The 17312-nt window shown below is 37.3% G+C and overlaps 1 long non-coding RNA gene across 1 annotated transcript; it reads left to right on the plus strand.

Annotated features, from left to right (window-relative positions):
* Positions 1-267: 267 nt before the first annotated feature.
* Positions 268-15565, plus strand: LOC139083104 (uncharacterized). The gene is made up of 2 exons (XR_011539673.1): positions 268-430; positions 15342-15565. It is a non-coding gene; the product is annotated as an uncharacterized lncRNA (long non-coding RNA).
* Positions 15566-17312: the final 1747 nt, after the last annotated feature.

Below are 17312 nucleotides of genomic sequence, written 5' to 3' on the forward strand. Positions count from 1 at the left end.
TCGAAAAACATCCCAATGAAATTTGAGAGAGAAAATCTGATTATTTTTACAATTTAGAAGGGAATAAAAGTATTGGCTAAAAACAGAGCGGGCTCTATCGGCTGGAACATGCGGTCAGCAGGTTGTTCTTAGGGAAGCCTGGAATAATGCTGTGAGCAGGACACCCGTAAATCACCGCGGGAGCGAGCAGAGTTGCGGGATACTTCCGCTCCACCCTCGAGATTCTGGCTCAGTCAACCCGGAAGGCAGCTCAGGCCTCCACACCCTGGGTTCCTCAGCGGATGTAATGCCCAGCCAGGAGGGAGTGTCACTGCTCCGCGTGAGGGTTAAACTGCCATCACCTCGCTGTTTACTCCAAGGAAACTAGAGAAAGCGCAGATCACCCTCAGAGCGATAAACGTCCCTTGTCTCCAGGAGTTTTCTGTTCCAGGTATGATTTGATGAGAAGTTGTGAACTTATCCTGCTAGCCAGGAATAGAGTGTGCTAGCAAGAGCACCCCAGACCATCGGCACCTGTAGGGTGAATGTCTCCCAGGTTACTGCAACAGTGATTGCAAAGAAGGATGAAAAAAGGAAGTAATTTCTCAGGAACACTGGCTCCTTCTGTTTCTGTTAAATTTATTTGTACCATGGGAAATTATTTGAAAAATGTCTAGTCTGGAGCTCTGAGACCCTAAAATATTTCCATTTGATTCTCAGAAGAAGTTACCCAAAGGACATATTTATTTTAGACCTAGATTCCTGAAAATGAGTGATAGCCAGCTTGCTATGCATGATCGATCCTACTAAGAGAAGAACTTTCTTTCCTTCCCTTCGTTTTATTGTACATTTCTGTTTTGCTTTTCTACAACAGTCTACTTGGATCTTGCCATTATGACTCTTAAACTTCTGACTATGAAATTAATAAGGACCAAAATCAGGTTAATTTTCTGAATAATGCGAGCTCCTTTCTCGAGAGCCTTCACTCCCTCCCTATTACCCCAGGTAGAATTCTTCAAAGGGAGCTCTGTGTGTAAAGTGACTCCCAGACGCCCCTCTCACTTCCCGTGACACCCTCCCCCATCCCCCCCCCCCCCCCCCCAGCCCAGGTTTGCTCTGGATCGTCTGCTGGCTCTATTTCTCTCCGGACCTCCTTGCAGGCTTTGTTCATTCTTCTGCTTCTCTTGGGTCTACTTTCTCTTATATCCTTGTATCTAAATTAGAAATGCAAAGTTCTTGATGAGTATAACGCCCATGAGGGAGAAAAACATCTTTAATTGCAACTTGTGGAAAATTCAGAATCTGTTAGTACAAATTATTTTTTCTTCGCTTTTGTTCTGACTTTTCATTTAGGCTATGTTGATATAGTTTATGTCTCATTGTAAGCCACTTTAAATAAATTCTGGGATGAGGTAAGGAAAAAATAGGTGTGATTATAAGAACAGACACTTAGATAGTACTTGGTACATGCCAGACACTGACCGAAGAATTTTCTATGCACTAACTCATCTACCTTGCAACCATCTTACGAACTAGGCACTATTATTTTTGTCTTTACGCATGAGGCTGTGGAGAATTAAATGCCTTGTACATACCACACAGCTAGTAAATGGCAGAGCCAGGATTGGGACCTGGGCCATCCAGCCATGGCACTCACATCCTGATCACTAAGCCACACCCCCCAATTGACAAATATGTTACTTGTCTGGTTAACAAAAGAACTCAGACGTGGAACTTAGATTTTTTTGACTGATTGTCAAGAGCTTTGATATATTTTTGCTAAAATAAATCAATCGTCAAAATCTCCGAAGGCTTTTTTTTGGTAGCAATTGACAAGTTGATTCTAAAATTATTCAGAAATGCAAAGGACCTAGAAAATCCAAAGAAGCCTTATGAAAGAACAAAATTGGAGGACTCATACTACCTGAAGGCGTGAATTACTATAAAGCTACAGTAATCAGGACAAAATGAATTTGGCCAATATTATTGTAGTCCAATTTATCAATTTTTTTCCTTTATAACTTGTGCTTTTTATATCCTATCTAAGAAATCTTTGCCTATCCCAAAGTTGCAAAGGTTTTCTATTGGAAGTTTTATACTTTAGCTTTTATGTTTAAATGACATATTTATCCTACTCCTTGGCTTTACAAGGTCAGTCATTATTGGTTGACTTCCTAATATTCAATATTAAGATTTAGACCTTCCAGCCTTCCTACCCTTCCCCACTATCCCCCCACTCATTTCCCCTCGTTTCATCTCTCAAAACAGTTTCGCACAATATCTGGTTAAATCTATTAATTATTTTTCTTTCATGGTTGAGCTATCCACTATTCTTGCATTCCCTTTCTTGTATACGTTTGTTTTTCCTGGAGTTAATAACTACTTTGTTTTTTCATTTGCTTAATTCTCTATATGCTGTTGTTAAATCTTGCCAAAGTTCATCCAGAAAGCTCTAAAATTCCTCAATACATTCATCAGTCACCAACCAGGAAACCTACCAGTCCCTGGGTTCTTTCAGATACGCTCCCTTTGTTTGCCTCCTGCCCCATCCTGTGTGATGCCCTGCTGATGGCCTGGCTCTTCCCTTCATCCTCTTCCGGAAATTAATCTCACTCTACCATCTTGAATCCTCTCTCTTCTGCATCAAATGACTTACCTTTCTAACTCACTCATTTTAGGAAGCATAGAGTTCAGTTTCTTTCTGAAAAAGAATACAAGGGAAGCAAATTGAGTCCTCACAGGTCTAAAAGTCTTTATTCTTCTCTCACACTTGATTGATAATGTGGCTGGTGTAAAATTAGAAGTTGGTAATAATGTTCAAGAAACTTGAAGGCTTCCAGTATTGACATTAAGCACAAGGCCATTCTAATCCCTGACTCTTTATACAAACCCATTTTATTTGTTTGTTTCCAGGAAACTTTGTGATCTTCTCTTCACCTCTTGTGTTCCTAAATTTCACAATTATGACCCTTGGTGTGGGCTGTTTTGTGGGGGTCCTTGTTAGCTAGGAAACCATGTCCTTGCATTCTGGAAAAATATTTTACTGGTTTTTGCTAATGTGTTCCCCTCCACGTTCTCTCTTTTCTGTGTTTGAATCTACTCACCATTTATTGCAACACCTTCAAGGTTGATCCTCTATCTTATTCTTTTTCTGTTTTCTGTTACTTTTTCTTTCCAGGATATATACTGGGCTTTATTTTCCTGGATATTTTTATAATTTTGGAAATCACATTTTTGTTTTCTTTTTTTTTTTTAAGATTTTATTTTTTCCCTTTTCTCCCCAAAGCCCTCCAGTACATAGTTGTATATTCTTCGTTGTGGGTCCTTCTAGTTGTGGCATGTGGGACACTGCCTCAGCATGGTTTGATGAGCAGTGCCATGTCCGCACCCGGGATTCGAACCACCAAAACACTGGGCCGCCTGCAGCGGAGTGCACGAACTCAACCACCCAGCCACAGGGCCAGCCCCACATTTTTGTTTTCTTAAGGATGTTTTTATTCTGTGATTTTTTCTTTTTTAAGCTTTTGAAAAATTTGCCAAATAACACATAGAAATAGGTAGATAAATAAGCAATATATACCTTAATGAATTATTATACAATGAACCTCCTGTAACCACCAGTCTAGGAAAGAAATAGAACACTGTTAGCCACCTCAATAGCCTCATACTTAGTCCTCTCCAGCCGCAGTTTCCTCACATCCCCTAATTGTAACCACTGTCCTGCCCTTAAGGGTAGACATTTCCTTGTTTTCTTTACAGTTATACTATCTTATCATTCGTTCCTAAAAACTAAATTTAGTTGTGCCTTTCTTTTCTTTTGTTTTTTTGATGGGAAAGATTCACCGTGAGCTAACATCTGTTGCCCATCTTCCTCTTTTTTTCCCTCCCCCAAACCCCAGTAGATAGTTGTATATTCTAGTTGTAAGTCACTCTAGTTCTTCTTTGTGAGTCATCACCGCAACATGGCTACCGACAGACAAGTGGTGTGGTTCTGTGCTTGAGAACCAAACCCAGGCTTCCAAAACAAAGTGTGCCAAACTTTAACTGCTAGGCGTCAGGGCTGGCTTTCTGTTTTTTAATATTATGTAACTGGAATTATACTGTATATGTTATTTTTAGTCTGTTGCTCAACACTATGTTTGAGAAGTTCACCCATGTTACACATAAATTCATTTGTTTTCATTCTTTAAGGCATTCTATTGTATAAATATGCTACAATGTACGAACCCCTTTCACTTTTGATGCATATTTATGTTAGGTTCATACCTAGGAATGCGATTTCTGGGTCATAGGGTCAGCATATCCTAAGTCTAGTAGAGAATGTCAAAGTGTTTGCCATTATTGTCTCCCAGCTCCCACTCCACCCAGCAGTGTGAGAGAGTCCCAATTGCTCCTCACCAACTCTTGTTTGTCTTTTTTTTTCATTAAATTTTTTTTTTTATTAATGTTATGATAGATTACAACCTTGTGAGATTTCAGTTGTACATTTTTGTTAGTCATGTTGTGGGTACACCACTTTTGTTTGTCTTTTTAATTTTAGCCATTCCAGGAGTGTGAAAATCACTTACGGGTTTATAATGTTTATTTTCCCGATGAATAATTATGTTGTGATTTATTGTTTTTTGGTTCACATTTTGGTTAAAAGTCACCAGGAATTGATATTGTAGATGGCGTGAGGGCAAAGTCAAGTTTTCTCTTTCTTTTTGTTTAATGAGGATATCCAAATAACCCAGAACCATTAGTTGAAATCTGTCCTCGCTTTCTGCTCTGTAGTGCCACTTTCGTTATAAATCAAGTGTTCATGTGTATATGCTTCTGTTTCTGGGCTTTTGATCCTGTTACGTTGGTCTATTTGTCTTTACATGCACCAATTCCACTCTACCTTGATCACCACAACTTTATTTATGTCTTGATATTCAATAGCACAAGTATTCCCAAATTCTTCTTGCAATTTCATACGAATTTCGAAATCCATTGTCAAGTTTCATCCAGGCATACACACACAGAAACGATGTCTTGGGGTTTTTATTATTTTGTATTGAATCTCTATATCAATTTGGGTGAGATATTTGCAATATAGAGTCTTCCATTTCATGAACATGACCTATGTCTCTATTTATTTAGGTTTTATTATTCTTTCTCAATAAAGTTTTATTAAATTTTTGCTTAGAACTCTGGCAAGTCATTTAAAAAGATTAATTTCTAATTGTTTAGTTTTGATGCTGTTGTAAATAACATCTTTTTAAAATTTTATTTTTCTATAAGATGTTGCTAGTATATGGTGTTGCTATATATATGTTTTCTACCTGGGTTGCTTGTATAAAGAAATACAATTAGTTTTGGTATATTGGCCTTGTATCCAGCAATCTTCCTAAACTCATTATTGATGCTAGTAATTTATCTATAGATGGTTTTGGACTTTTACATATCCAATCATATCAGTAAGTATGATATTAACTCTGGGTGTTTGTAGATTTTCTTCATCAAACTAAAGAAGTTCTCTTCTACTTTTAGTGTGCTACAAGTTCTTATTATCACAAAATGTTAAATTTTACCATATCCTTTTCATGTGTTATATCAGTGCTGTTTAACAATAAAACTCAGTGGCTTGTGACAACTGAACAGCTGGTCTGCTGGACTCTGTGGAGTTTGGCAACTCTTACCACCAGGCCATGGGTTGGGCTCAAGTCTGCTCCTTATGTTTCTCACTCTTCTGGGAACAGCAAGCCACCTAGGGCCATATTCTTATCATGATGATGGTGGAAGTGCAAGAGGGCAAGTCTAACTGTTCAAGTACATTTTAAGTCTTTTCTCATATCACGTCTACAATCATGCATTGCCTAACGACAGGGAAACATTCTAAGATATGTGTCTTTAGGCGATTTCATCATCATGCAAACATCATAGAATATACTTACACAAACCTAGATGGTACAGCCTACTACACACCTAAGCTACATGGTGCTAATTTATGGGACCGCTGCCATATACATGGTCTATCATTGACTGAAACGTCATTGTGTGGCATATGACTATACTAACATCATATTGGTCAAAGTAAGTCACAAGGTCAAGTCCACAATGAGCAATGGCAAGAACGTAGACATAGTAATTGCTATAAGCAAGTGAAGAACTGAGATCAATAAACCAATCTACCATATTCATTTATTGAGATTACTACATGATTTTTTTCTTTATTTTGTTAATGTGGCTAATTACACCGATTGATTTTTCTAATGTTCAATTATCTTTTTCTTGGAAAAAACAAAGTTAGTTTTGATGTATCATCATTTTCATATTTCACTGAATTTCGTTTGCCAATACCATGTTTAGAATTTTTGCATTGGTGAAAATGAGTGATTTTTAGCTGTGAAAAATACTGCTTAGACTTTCGGCTATCATTTCTGGATTGGCAGTTGTCCCTGGGCAGAAAGATGTCCCAAATGATGGGCTTGTCTTTCTGAATTGGGGACTATTTACTCTTTTCCTATATTCTGAAAGAGTTTATCTAAGATTGGAATTATTCCATCCATAAATGTTTGGAAGAATTCCCTTTGAAGTCATATGGTCTTTGTGATTTTTCTTGAAAAGTTTTAATTTCATATTCAATTTCATTGTAAGTTACAGAATTATTCAGGTATCTATTTCTTCTTGTTTCTGTTTTTTTAATTTTCAACTTTAAAAAAATTTCCCATTACATTTCAGATATTAATAATATTTTCTTATTGCCTTTATTTATGTGGGATCTGTAGTGATGTCACCTTTCTCATTCTTGACATTTGCTATTTTTGTAATTGCTCTCTTTTATAGTTTTTGTGATTGCTCTTTAATTTGCTAAGCCTTCCTAGAGGCTTATCAATTTTACTCATCTTAAATAAATGAATTGCTCTCCATTAATATAAATAAAAACAGGATACATTAATCTATGGAGTCAGAGGTCCAGGTGGTATTTTCTCTTGTGGGAGTAGTAATGGTAGGGAGCACGGTGGGGCATCAGAGGTGCTGCTAGGACTCTCTTGATCTGGATGTTGCTAACAAGAAAGTTGACCTTGTGAAAATTCATTGAGCTGTCTATTTAGTGATATGTGAACTTTTCTCTATGGATAATATGGTTCCATAAAAATCAACTTGAAAAACTTTTGGTTTGTTGATTTTGTTTGTATATCTATTTTGTTAATGTTTGTTCCTGCCTTTATTACTTACTTTTTTGCACATTCTTTTGTGTATTTAGCTGACTTTTTTCTGATTTACTGAGGTAGTTACTTATTATTTTTTAGCATTTAGAGCTAAAAACTTCCTTCTCTGTACAGCTTTTCCCCCCACAGGTTTTGATATGGAATATTTCATGAACATTTGGCTTGAAATATATTCTGAGTTTCATTATTCTTTTCTCTTTAATTTCAGTTTAATTTTAACTTATTACTGCATTTCTTTTTTACCTTTAGATTATTTATAATGTTTTCTTGATTTCAAAACATGTGATGTTTTTCTAACTATATTTTAAAATTTATTTCTGTCCTAATTGCTTTGTGGTCAGAGAAGATACTGTATGCTTTTAATCTTTTGTAATTTGTAGAGACTTGCTTTATGATTCAATATATGATCAATATTTCTAAGTGGTCCATTTGTCCTTGAAACTAATGCTCATTCTGCAATTATAGGATGTAGTATTCTATATATATATCTTTTAGATCTAATTTGCTGATTGTGTTATTCAAATCTAAATCCTTACTGATACTTTGTCTGTTTGTTTTGTCATTTACCACTAATTGTCTATTTATCCTTATATTTCTCCCACTTTTTCTTTTATATTTTATAATGCTATGTTATTAGATACATACATGTTTAGAATTGTTATGTATTCTGGGTGAATCAGATGTTTTATCATTTTGAGGTGCCTCTCCTCCTAGCTAATGATATATTTTTTTGCCTTAAAGTCTACTTTGATATTAATATTGTTATTTAAACTTTCTTTTGGTTTGTTTTTACATGAAATATTTTTTCTATTCACTTATTTTCAATCTCTCTGTATACTTGTGTTTTAGATGTGTCCTCCCTAAATTGCGTATAGGCTTTTTTACCAGTCTTACGAGTTTTGTCTTTTAATTTGAGTTGTCATTCTTTTATATTGAATATAATATTGGTACATTTGCATATAAATCTATCACCTTGCTATATAATTTCTATGTTTCCTTCTTCTATATTCTCTTGTCTCTCAACATCTTTTTGGATTAAAAAATTATTTCATTTTTTGGCAGCTGGCTGGATAGGCACTCGTGTGACTCTTTTCACAGCTGTTCCTGAGATCACAGCCTGCATACTGACTCATCAGAGTCTAACATTACTCAGCACTCTTACCTTCTTCCTGGGCAATGTAAGACATTAAAACACTTTAATTCAGTTCATCTCCTCCTGTCATGCAATTTTAATTCTGCTTACAACATAAACTTTATGAAAAATAATAATATACAGTCAATATTTGTTTTGATTAATCTACATATTTATCATTTTCATTTCTTCCTGCATCTCAAGCTTTCTATCTAAGATGAATTTTCTTCTGCCTGGAGAATATCTTTTAGTTTTCCCTGTAGGTCAGGTCTGTTAGCGAAGAATTATTTCAGCTTCTGTTTGTCTGAAAATATATTTAATTTACCTTCAGCTTTGAAGGACATTTTTGCTGTGAAATGGGATTCAGAACATCAAAGATATTGCACAGTTAATTTTAGATTTCATTGTTCTTTTGAGTGTAATCTTTCTGATCGCTTTTATTATTTTCTTTTCCCTTTCATTCCCCTTCTCCCCCTCACTTACCTACTCCCAGTTTTACTCCAATAGTTTTAGGTATGGATTTCTTTTTATTTTTCTGGCTTGGGTTTTCTTTGGTATTCTGGAATCTGTGAATTAATGCTTTTCCTCAGTCTTGGAAAGCTCAAAGCCAGTAGGTATGTTAGAACTTGTAACTGTATTGCCTATGTTTCTTATTCTCTTTTCTGCGGATTCCATCCTTTTGTTTTATGCTTTCCTCTGGATATTTTTCCTCTGATCTTTTAACTAATTCACTAATTTTCTCATCAAATTTTTCTAATCTTCTGTGAACCTTAGCATTGAATTCTTAATTTTAGTTATTATGTTTTTATTTCTATAATTGTATTTTGTTCTTTTTAAACACATATTACTTTTCGTTTTCTAGTTCTATGCAGAAATATTTAATCCTGTGGTTTAGCTCCTTGACCATAATAAGAAGAATTATTTTAAAGTCTATGTTTAATAATTGCAACGTCTGGAGCTCTGCAGATCTGTTTCTGCTGTCTGTTGTTTCTACTGGTTCTCCTTCATGTAGTAGTGACTCCTGTTGTGACATTTCTTTTTTTGTTAGGGGAAGTTTCCAAGAATTGTATTTGAAAATTTTTAGAAGTAATTTGAGGTATGGAGTCATGTCATTTTCCTCCAGATAATTTTTATTGGCTCTTTCCAGGTCTCTGTGGAATCTTAGCAATCTAGACTCCTGTTATTCCATTTTCAGAATTTGCTATTTCCCAGGCCACTCAGATGATTTGAAGCTGGGATGCAATCTGAATGCACAATAGCTTACTTCCAATTCTCCCTTATTCCTCGGGTACAATCCTTTAGGACCTAAACCCAGAGCATGCAGAGTTGACCAGGGACCTCACCTGTAATGGTCTTGAACTCTCATTTCTTTTTGAACTCTTTCTTCTCTCACACTCCACAAAGCTGTGAAAAATGCTGATTAGACTCTCAGTTACCTCTTTTGGATTGACAATTGTCCCTGGGCAGAAAGATGTCCTAAACGGTGGGCTCATCCTTCTGATTTCTGGGTTTCCGTTTTTTGTTTTGGTTTGGCTATGGTTTTGGTTTTGGTTGCCTTCTCTCAGACTTGACCTAGTAATCTTCGCCTTCTGGTCATGCCTCTCATAACTTCAAGCAGATTATTTTATTGTGGTAAAATATACATAACATAAAACTTGCTATTTTAACCATTTTTAAGTGTACAATTCAGTGGCATTGAGAGAATTCGTATTATTGTGCAGCCATCACCACTATCCATTCTTGGAACTTTTTCATCATCCAGAACTGAAGCTTTGTACCATTAAATAAGTTCCCATTCCTTCCTCCTCCCAGCCTCTAGTAACCACCCTTCAACTTTCTGTCTCTATGAATCTGACTGTTCTTGGTATCTCGTATAAGTGAAATCATACAATATTTGCCATTTTGTGTCTGACTTATTTCACTTAGTATAATATCTTCAAGGTTCACCCATGTTGTGGCATGTATCAGAATTTCTCTCCTTTTTAAGGCTGAATAATATTCCATTGTAGATATAGACCACTGTCTTTATCCATTCACCCATCAATGGACATTTGGCTCGCTTCCACTTTTTGGCTATTATAAATAATGCTACTCTGAGCATGAGTCTGTAAATATCTCTTTGAGATCCTGCTTTCAATTTTGGGGAGTACATACTCAGAAGTGGAGTTGTTGGATCATATAGTAGTTTTTTGTTAGCTTTTTGAGGAACCCTAATATTGTATTCCACAATGGTTGCACCATTTTGCATTCCCACCAGCAATGCACAAGAGTTTTGATTTCTCCACATCCTCTCCACACTTTTTTTCTGTGTTTTTGTTGTTATTGTTGTTTATAATAGACTCTCTAATGGATATAAACTGATGTCTCATGGTTTTCATTTGCATTTCTCCAATGATTAGTGATGTTGAGTATTTTTCATGTGCTTATTGACCATTTTTATATCTTCTTTGGATAAATGTCTATTCAAATCCTTTGCCCTTTTGTTGAATTGGGCTGTTTTGTTGCTGTTGTTGAGTTTTAGGAGTTCTTTATATATCCTAGATATTAATTCCTTATTATATGTGTGAGCTGCAAATATTTACTCCTATTCTGTAGGTTGCCTTTTTACTCTGTTGATGGTAACTTTGATGCATAAAAGTTTTTAATTTTGATGAAGTCCAATTGATTTTTTATTTTGTTTCCTGTGATTTGGTGTCATATCCAGGAAATTGTTGTCAAATCTAATGTCATGAAGTTTTTCCAATATGTCGTTTTTCTAAGAGTTTTATAGTTTTAGCTCTTACTTCCGATCTTTGACCCAATTTTGATATGGTATAAGGTAATGATCTAACTTTATTCTTTTGCATGTGGATATCCAGTTTTCCCAGTACTACTTACTGAAAAGACTGTCCTTTCTCCATTGAATGGTCTTGGCACCCTTGTCAAAACCAAATATGTAAGCGTTTACTTTTGGGCTGTCTATTATATTTCATTGGTCTATATGTCTGTCTTTATGCCTATCCCACTCTGTTCTGATTACTATAGTTTTGTAATAAATTTTGAAATCAAGGAATGTGAGTCCTCCAACTTTCTTCCTTGTTTTCAAGATTGTTTTTACCATTTGGGGTCCCTTGAGATTTCACATGAATTTTAAGATGGATTTTTCTATTTCTTCAAAGAAAGTCATTGGGTTGATAGAGATTGCACTACATCTGTAGATTACTTTGAGTAGTAATGACACTTAAACAATATTGTCTTTCAATCCATGAACATGGAATGCCTTTCCATTCATTTATGTCTTCTTTAATTTCTTTCAGCAATGCTTTGTTGTTTTCAGTGTACAATTCTTTCATCTCCTTGGTTCAGTCAAGCAGATTTTATATTTTTGCCCCCAGCATTCTGATTCTCTTTAGCATAAGAGTTTATCTGAATTACCTCTAAACCTCCGTATGGATCATGCATGCACATTTGCACCCACATGTATGTGCACACATACATATATGTAATTTTCTCATGCTCTTTGTGTTGTCAATCTCTTTTTTCTGTTTGTTTGGTTTTATCCTTATTTTTAGTTAGAGAATTATTTTCTCGTAAGACTACTTCTCCTGGACTAGGCATTGTTATTTAAGAATGAAGCATATAAAAACTGATTACAATCTCTTTAGGTGGTTAGATCTTGTCATTTTTTACTTTCTAAGTGGAGTAATCTGGAGGGACACTTGTGGCTTCATGGAGGGTGGCTTCAGAAAGGACCTTGCAGGCTGAAGTGTGCTAACTGGACAAATGACCTTCAATTTGTCCAGTCTTCTAATAAAAATTCAGGGATATATTGGGGTTGCTTTGCAGTATTGCCTTATACCTGGTGATCGTCTGGACTTTTAAGCAGTTTGCAAAACATTGATGCATGGAATTGGGGTCTCTGAAAAGTAAACCCTTTAGAAGAAGGCGAACAGGATCATCCTGAGCTTGGTGGAATCCTTACCTCAAACATGGCAAATGATAACAGCAGTTGCATGTGATCTTTTAGAGAATACTTAGAATCCAAAGAAGCCTTGATTTCTACCTGGGCTCATGCTATATTGTCCTCTGCTCATGTAATTCTCTCTCTAATTTTTCATATTTGCCATTAATGAAATTTTACATCCTCTAGCTGTGTCTCTCTATCTTTCTATCAATCATACTGGCATCATCATTCAGTATAGAGACTTTCACCTAATCTTCCTGCTGCAGTGGGCTCCTCAGTTACCTTCTGTTGCACCTGTTGCCTCTGAGTTCTTCACTATCTGGGCTCAGTTCCTTCAGAGACTACATTTCCCTTCTCATACTGGGGTAGGAGAAGGGTAGTCACCCAGCTGTGTGGGGGTAGGAGGAGATTTATGGGTCTAGGTGTTCCTTACAAAGCCTCTTAATAAATCTTCCTGTATTTAGTGCCCTCCCCACCCATACCTCCGGTTCCTGGGCCTTTCAGGAGTTCTGTGACACAGTCTACTTGCTTCTTATTCATCACTCCTTCTTTATACACATGGGATTTAACTGTCTCTGCTAGGTAAGTTTCTGCTTTTTCTTCCACTTCTCATCTTCCAAGAAATGTGTTGATATCCCTCATCTGCTATCCTTTTCTTTTCTGCTCTATTTTCCCTTAAAGGTTCATATGCTTTACTCTGTTGCTCCCATTTTGATGGGGTTGCAGGAGAGAGTAGTGGTAGCAATGTGTGTTTGAGCCCCCAGGTTTAACCTGAAGCCTACTTAGTTCTCTCAACAATGCTAAGAATAACTGTGCTAATTTTATATGTGAAATTTCATGGTCACTCAGTTAGTAGGGGTGAAGCAATGTTTGGAACACAGGTCTGTCTGGTGCTAAAGTATGTGCTATCGTGCTATCCCAGGAGATGCTTGCCCTCCTACTGCACCTTCTCCTCTAATTATGGAAAGGCTACATTTAAAGAAAATACCTCTACTTATTTAATGCAGAGCAGTCTAGGGAAAATAAAAATGTTTTAAATTTTCTTTCCTGGAGTTAGAAAGAAACTTACTCCCAAGTCCTCAAGTAATAATGCACATCCATCCAGAAAAAAAATCTTTGAACTCACATGTGTTTTCATCTTCATTGCTGCCTGTAAGAATTTAGTACTCAAAATAATAGCAATAAAGGAAAGTACGTATCTATTTATTAAGTTCAACATGCATTCAATTTTCAAAGAGCCTATATCTTGCATAATAACTAATTATATTGCAATTTCTTTATCTCTCTCTATCTTTAATGTACATTTTGTTTAGATGATATGATCTCAGGAGACAAAATAGTAACAAATAACCCTTGGAATACGTGTGCTTGTTCAGTGACAGCAGCCCCTGGAAATACTACCTAAAAGTCAAGAAACAGAAGATTGGGGCCAGCCCCATGGCTGAGTGGTTAAGTTCATGCACTCCACTGTGGTGGCCCAGGGTTTCGCCAGTTCGGATCCTGGGTGCGGACGTGGCACTGCTCATCAGGCAATGCTGAGGTGGTGTCCCACATGCCACAACTAGAAGGACCCACAACTATGTACTAGGGGGCTTTGGGGAGAAAAAGGAAAAATAAAATCTTTAAAAGAAAAAAGAAACAGAAGATTACCTGGACATTTGTCGTCCATGAAGACCCGTTGTCTCAGGTCTAGGTTATAAAACCAAGGATGACAGTTCAGTCGATTTAGTATTAATTTGATATTTTTTGCACTGGGAAAGGGAACGATGGTCTCTCATTCTATGCCTCTCAAGATAGGAAAGAAGAAATTATAGAGTGGTGGCTGATTACATGGACTTTAGTGCTTAACTGAGCTTTGTTCAAATCCTGGGGCCTGCTAGTTGTGTGATCTTGGGGAATTATACATCTTTAAACACAGAGGTTCCTTATTTAAAAATGAAGGCAATAAGAATAGTGTCTACCTCATGGAGCCTTTGTAAATATTACAAGAGGAGATGCAGGTGAGGGATTTAGCACGGAGTCAGGCACAAAATCAGAATATGATAATGAACGGGGACTATTACAACACAATTGTGGTTCAAAGCTTACCGGGAAGGCCGCTAGAAAGGCTAATGAAATGAACAGAAAGAAGAGAGGGTACTTATGGGAGAAGCAAAGATTTGCTGAGGACTACTGCTCACCAAGGATCACACTAGTTACATGGCTTAATCATTTCAGTCCTGCACCTACTCTTTGAGCGGTGCAGTCTCTACTTCCCAAACAAGGAGGAACGTAAGTTGGGGTCACGTGGAGGTGGAACCGGAATTCAGATTCCCGTTGGCCAGACTCCAAAGTCTATTCTTGCCTTTTGTAGCATTCACTTGACTAAAGCCAGACGCTAAACTGACCTGAAGTCAAATCATCTGTGAATTCCTATTTTATTTCTAGTTATTTCATTAATGTTATGTTATTATATGTAAAGTATAAAATTAATTCCTCCTTCTTTCTTTCATCATCTTTAAAGGGGCTTAACAATAATTGTCTTTCATTTCTCCTGGGGTGTTAAAAGATAACAATATCATGAGTTATTTCAGAGGGCAAGTCCCTAGATAAAAAGAGTAGTCAAATTTTAGAACTGGATGGGGCTTTAGGGATCAGCTCGGAGAACTTGCTCATTCTACAGAGGAGGAGCCCCAGACGTAAAGAAAAAAGAACTTGCCCATGTTCTGACAATGAGCCATCTGGAGCGTGGTTGTCTTCCCTGCCAGTTAGGCTTGGGTTGAGGCAAAGGAAAGTTCAGACAGGCTGAGAGCAATGGGTTATGCTTTCTTGTGACCCTGAGAAAATCACCCACCTTCAGGCACCCTTCCTTCTCCACCTAGAGTGGGAGGAAAGAAGCAGCATGGCTCCCTCAGGGGTCACAGACATCTGGTCAACTTTAAGATTTTCCAATCCGTTCTTACAAAGCTTCCTCTAGTTCCGCTCATAGCTAATCACAGTAGTTTCTACTATTTACAGTAGATGTATTATGAAGTATTTATAATACATGAAATGTATTTAGTACATCGTCATTCTATTATTTTCATTAATTTTTCCCTTTATCCTTTCATAGTTCCCTTGGCCAGCAGAGCTTACACAACTGGGGCTCCAATACCTCCTTAAAATTACAGAAGAGACATGTGCTCAATCAGAAGGTTGGATGTGTAATGGATGTCTGTTGAAAGGACTGAAGACAGAAAAACCTATCCTAATGATACTCCAAACCAAATATGTGTCTTGCTTTCCAACATCTACAAGCTCTATTTTTGTTGAAAAATAAAATCAGTAATCTCGTTAATTCTTTCAACAGATGCCCGTTCTACTTTTAGCTTTGAGAAACAGCCAGTCGGTCTTATTAAAGACCACAGTGGAAAGGGAATATGATTTCTTTGATTAGCTATGGATGAGGAAGGAAACTGTGGCCCCCAGTTCTGCCTCTCCAAGCAGAATATGCTGTGCACAGTGCACAAGAGAAGAATCATTTCTCATTGTGCCCTTATTAGAAAGTGAACAGGTGCCAAACTCTGCACACATTAGCAGAATACAATAAACTCAAGTTGCTAGCGCAACCTATTGTGCTGAGCGAAGCAGAGTATGGACACAACAATTCTAATGGCTCCTGTATTCAAAGATGAGGAGAAATGCGAAGGATATTTTGCCGGATTTTTTTGAGTTTTGTAAATTTGAACCTAATTTACTCACACTTACATAGGCCTATCATTAAACACCAGAAAAACACCTTTTAAAAATTCATCTCTCTTTAGAAGACTGCTTTTAATTCTGGATTGGCCTTTATGGTGCAATTCACCAAATCATTACTGTCAACGATCAAGGCATATGATTGTCCCACATGAGGCACCCCCATCTGGAGAGCTCTGGAAAAATGGAGAAAAGAGTCTCGTTGCTTCTGCCATTAGCCCCTTAAATTGATTGTGTTGATAGTTTTCCAAAAGCACGGGAAAGAAAGGAATGATTTAGGAAACAAAGGGCTTTGGAAGTGAGGCCTAAGACCCCGTGCAAACGCAGAAGGGCACCTTTGAGAGGCTGCTCACTCAACGTGGTGGCTGTCAAGATCCTTTCTACCTCACAGGGGTGGCCTGAGTCCTATTTCTTTGCACCCTTTGCTAAGATTCTCTGGCAGTCAGAGAAGAAAGAAAAATGATTTTTGTTTCATCAGACCAAAATTATTAGGGGATGCAACACTGAACATAGAAATTGAGAATTTTTCTGAACTCATAAGAATTAATGAGAACTTCTCAAGTTTCCTAAAACCCATTTGTGAATCTGCTTAGGGGAAAAGGATCATTAACATGAGTGAAAGAGGAAGAAATTATTTGGTGCTTGTTGAACGCAAGTAGATGTGGTATTTCATTCAAATGTGTTGACTCTTAACCTTCTTCATATAGTGACACTCCAGGGCATTTTAAAAGGAAGGCTTGACTGCCTCCTTGATCACACATTCTCTTCCTTTTCCTCTCCACCACCATCCACTCTGTCTTGTTCTCTAGCATCCTAAACCTTCTTCCTGGTCCCCCTGAAATGCAATGCTGTCTATAGCTTTCAGGAACGAAAAGAAAAACTGGAAGCTTGTGAGGAGATTCCAGTGACCCACGGAACAACTGTGAGACACGCCTCTCACGTGATCTGCTCAGGCACTGCCCTTCAACCTTTTCAATAACTTCAGCTCAAAATCTTCATGCTCACCTAATTCTTGACCTAAGCTTGTCCTCAGGCAAGAGGGATATAGGGCTTGGACTAGTCATCCAAGTGCCTTGGCATCAAGTCAGCCCCGTGACTGGCCTCAGGCTGGCACGATGACCCAGTGTAGAGATCATCTCCTCTTTTTACCAGTCAGGCATCTAGCTCCCACTCAGAAATGGAGATTTACCAAGTCTGTACCCTGAAACCAAGCAAGAGCCACCATAGTGGTTACAACTGCTCTGGAAAAATCAGTCTCAGAGGAGGACTAAGATGTCCCATTAAACAATTTACTGGAAAATCCCCACTTCATGTCTTCCAACCTATTCAAAGTGCCATCCACTTG

Source organism: Equus przewalskii, chromosome 4 (assembly GCF_037783145.1).
Source record: "Equus przewalskii isolate Varuska chromosome 4, EquPr2, whole genome shotgun sequence".
NCBI lineage: Eukaryota > Metazoa > Chordata > Mammalia > Perissodactyla > Equidae > Equus > Equus przewalskii.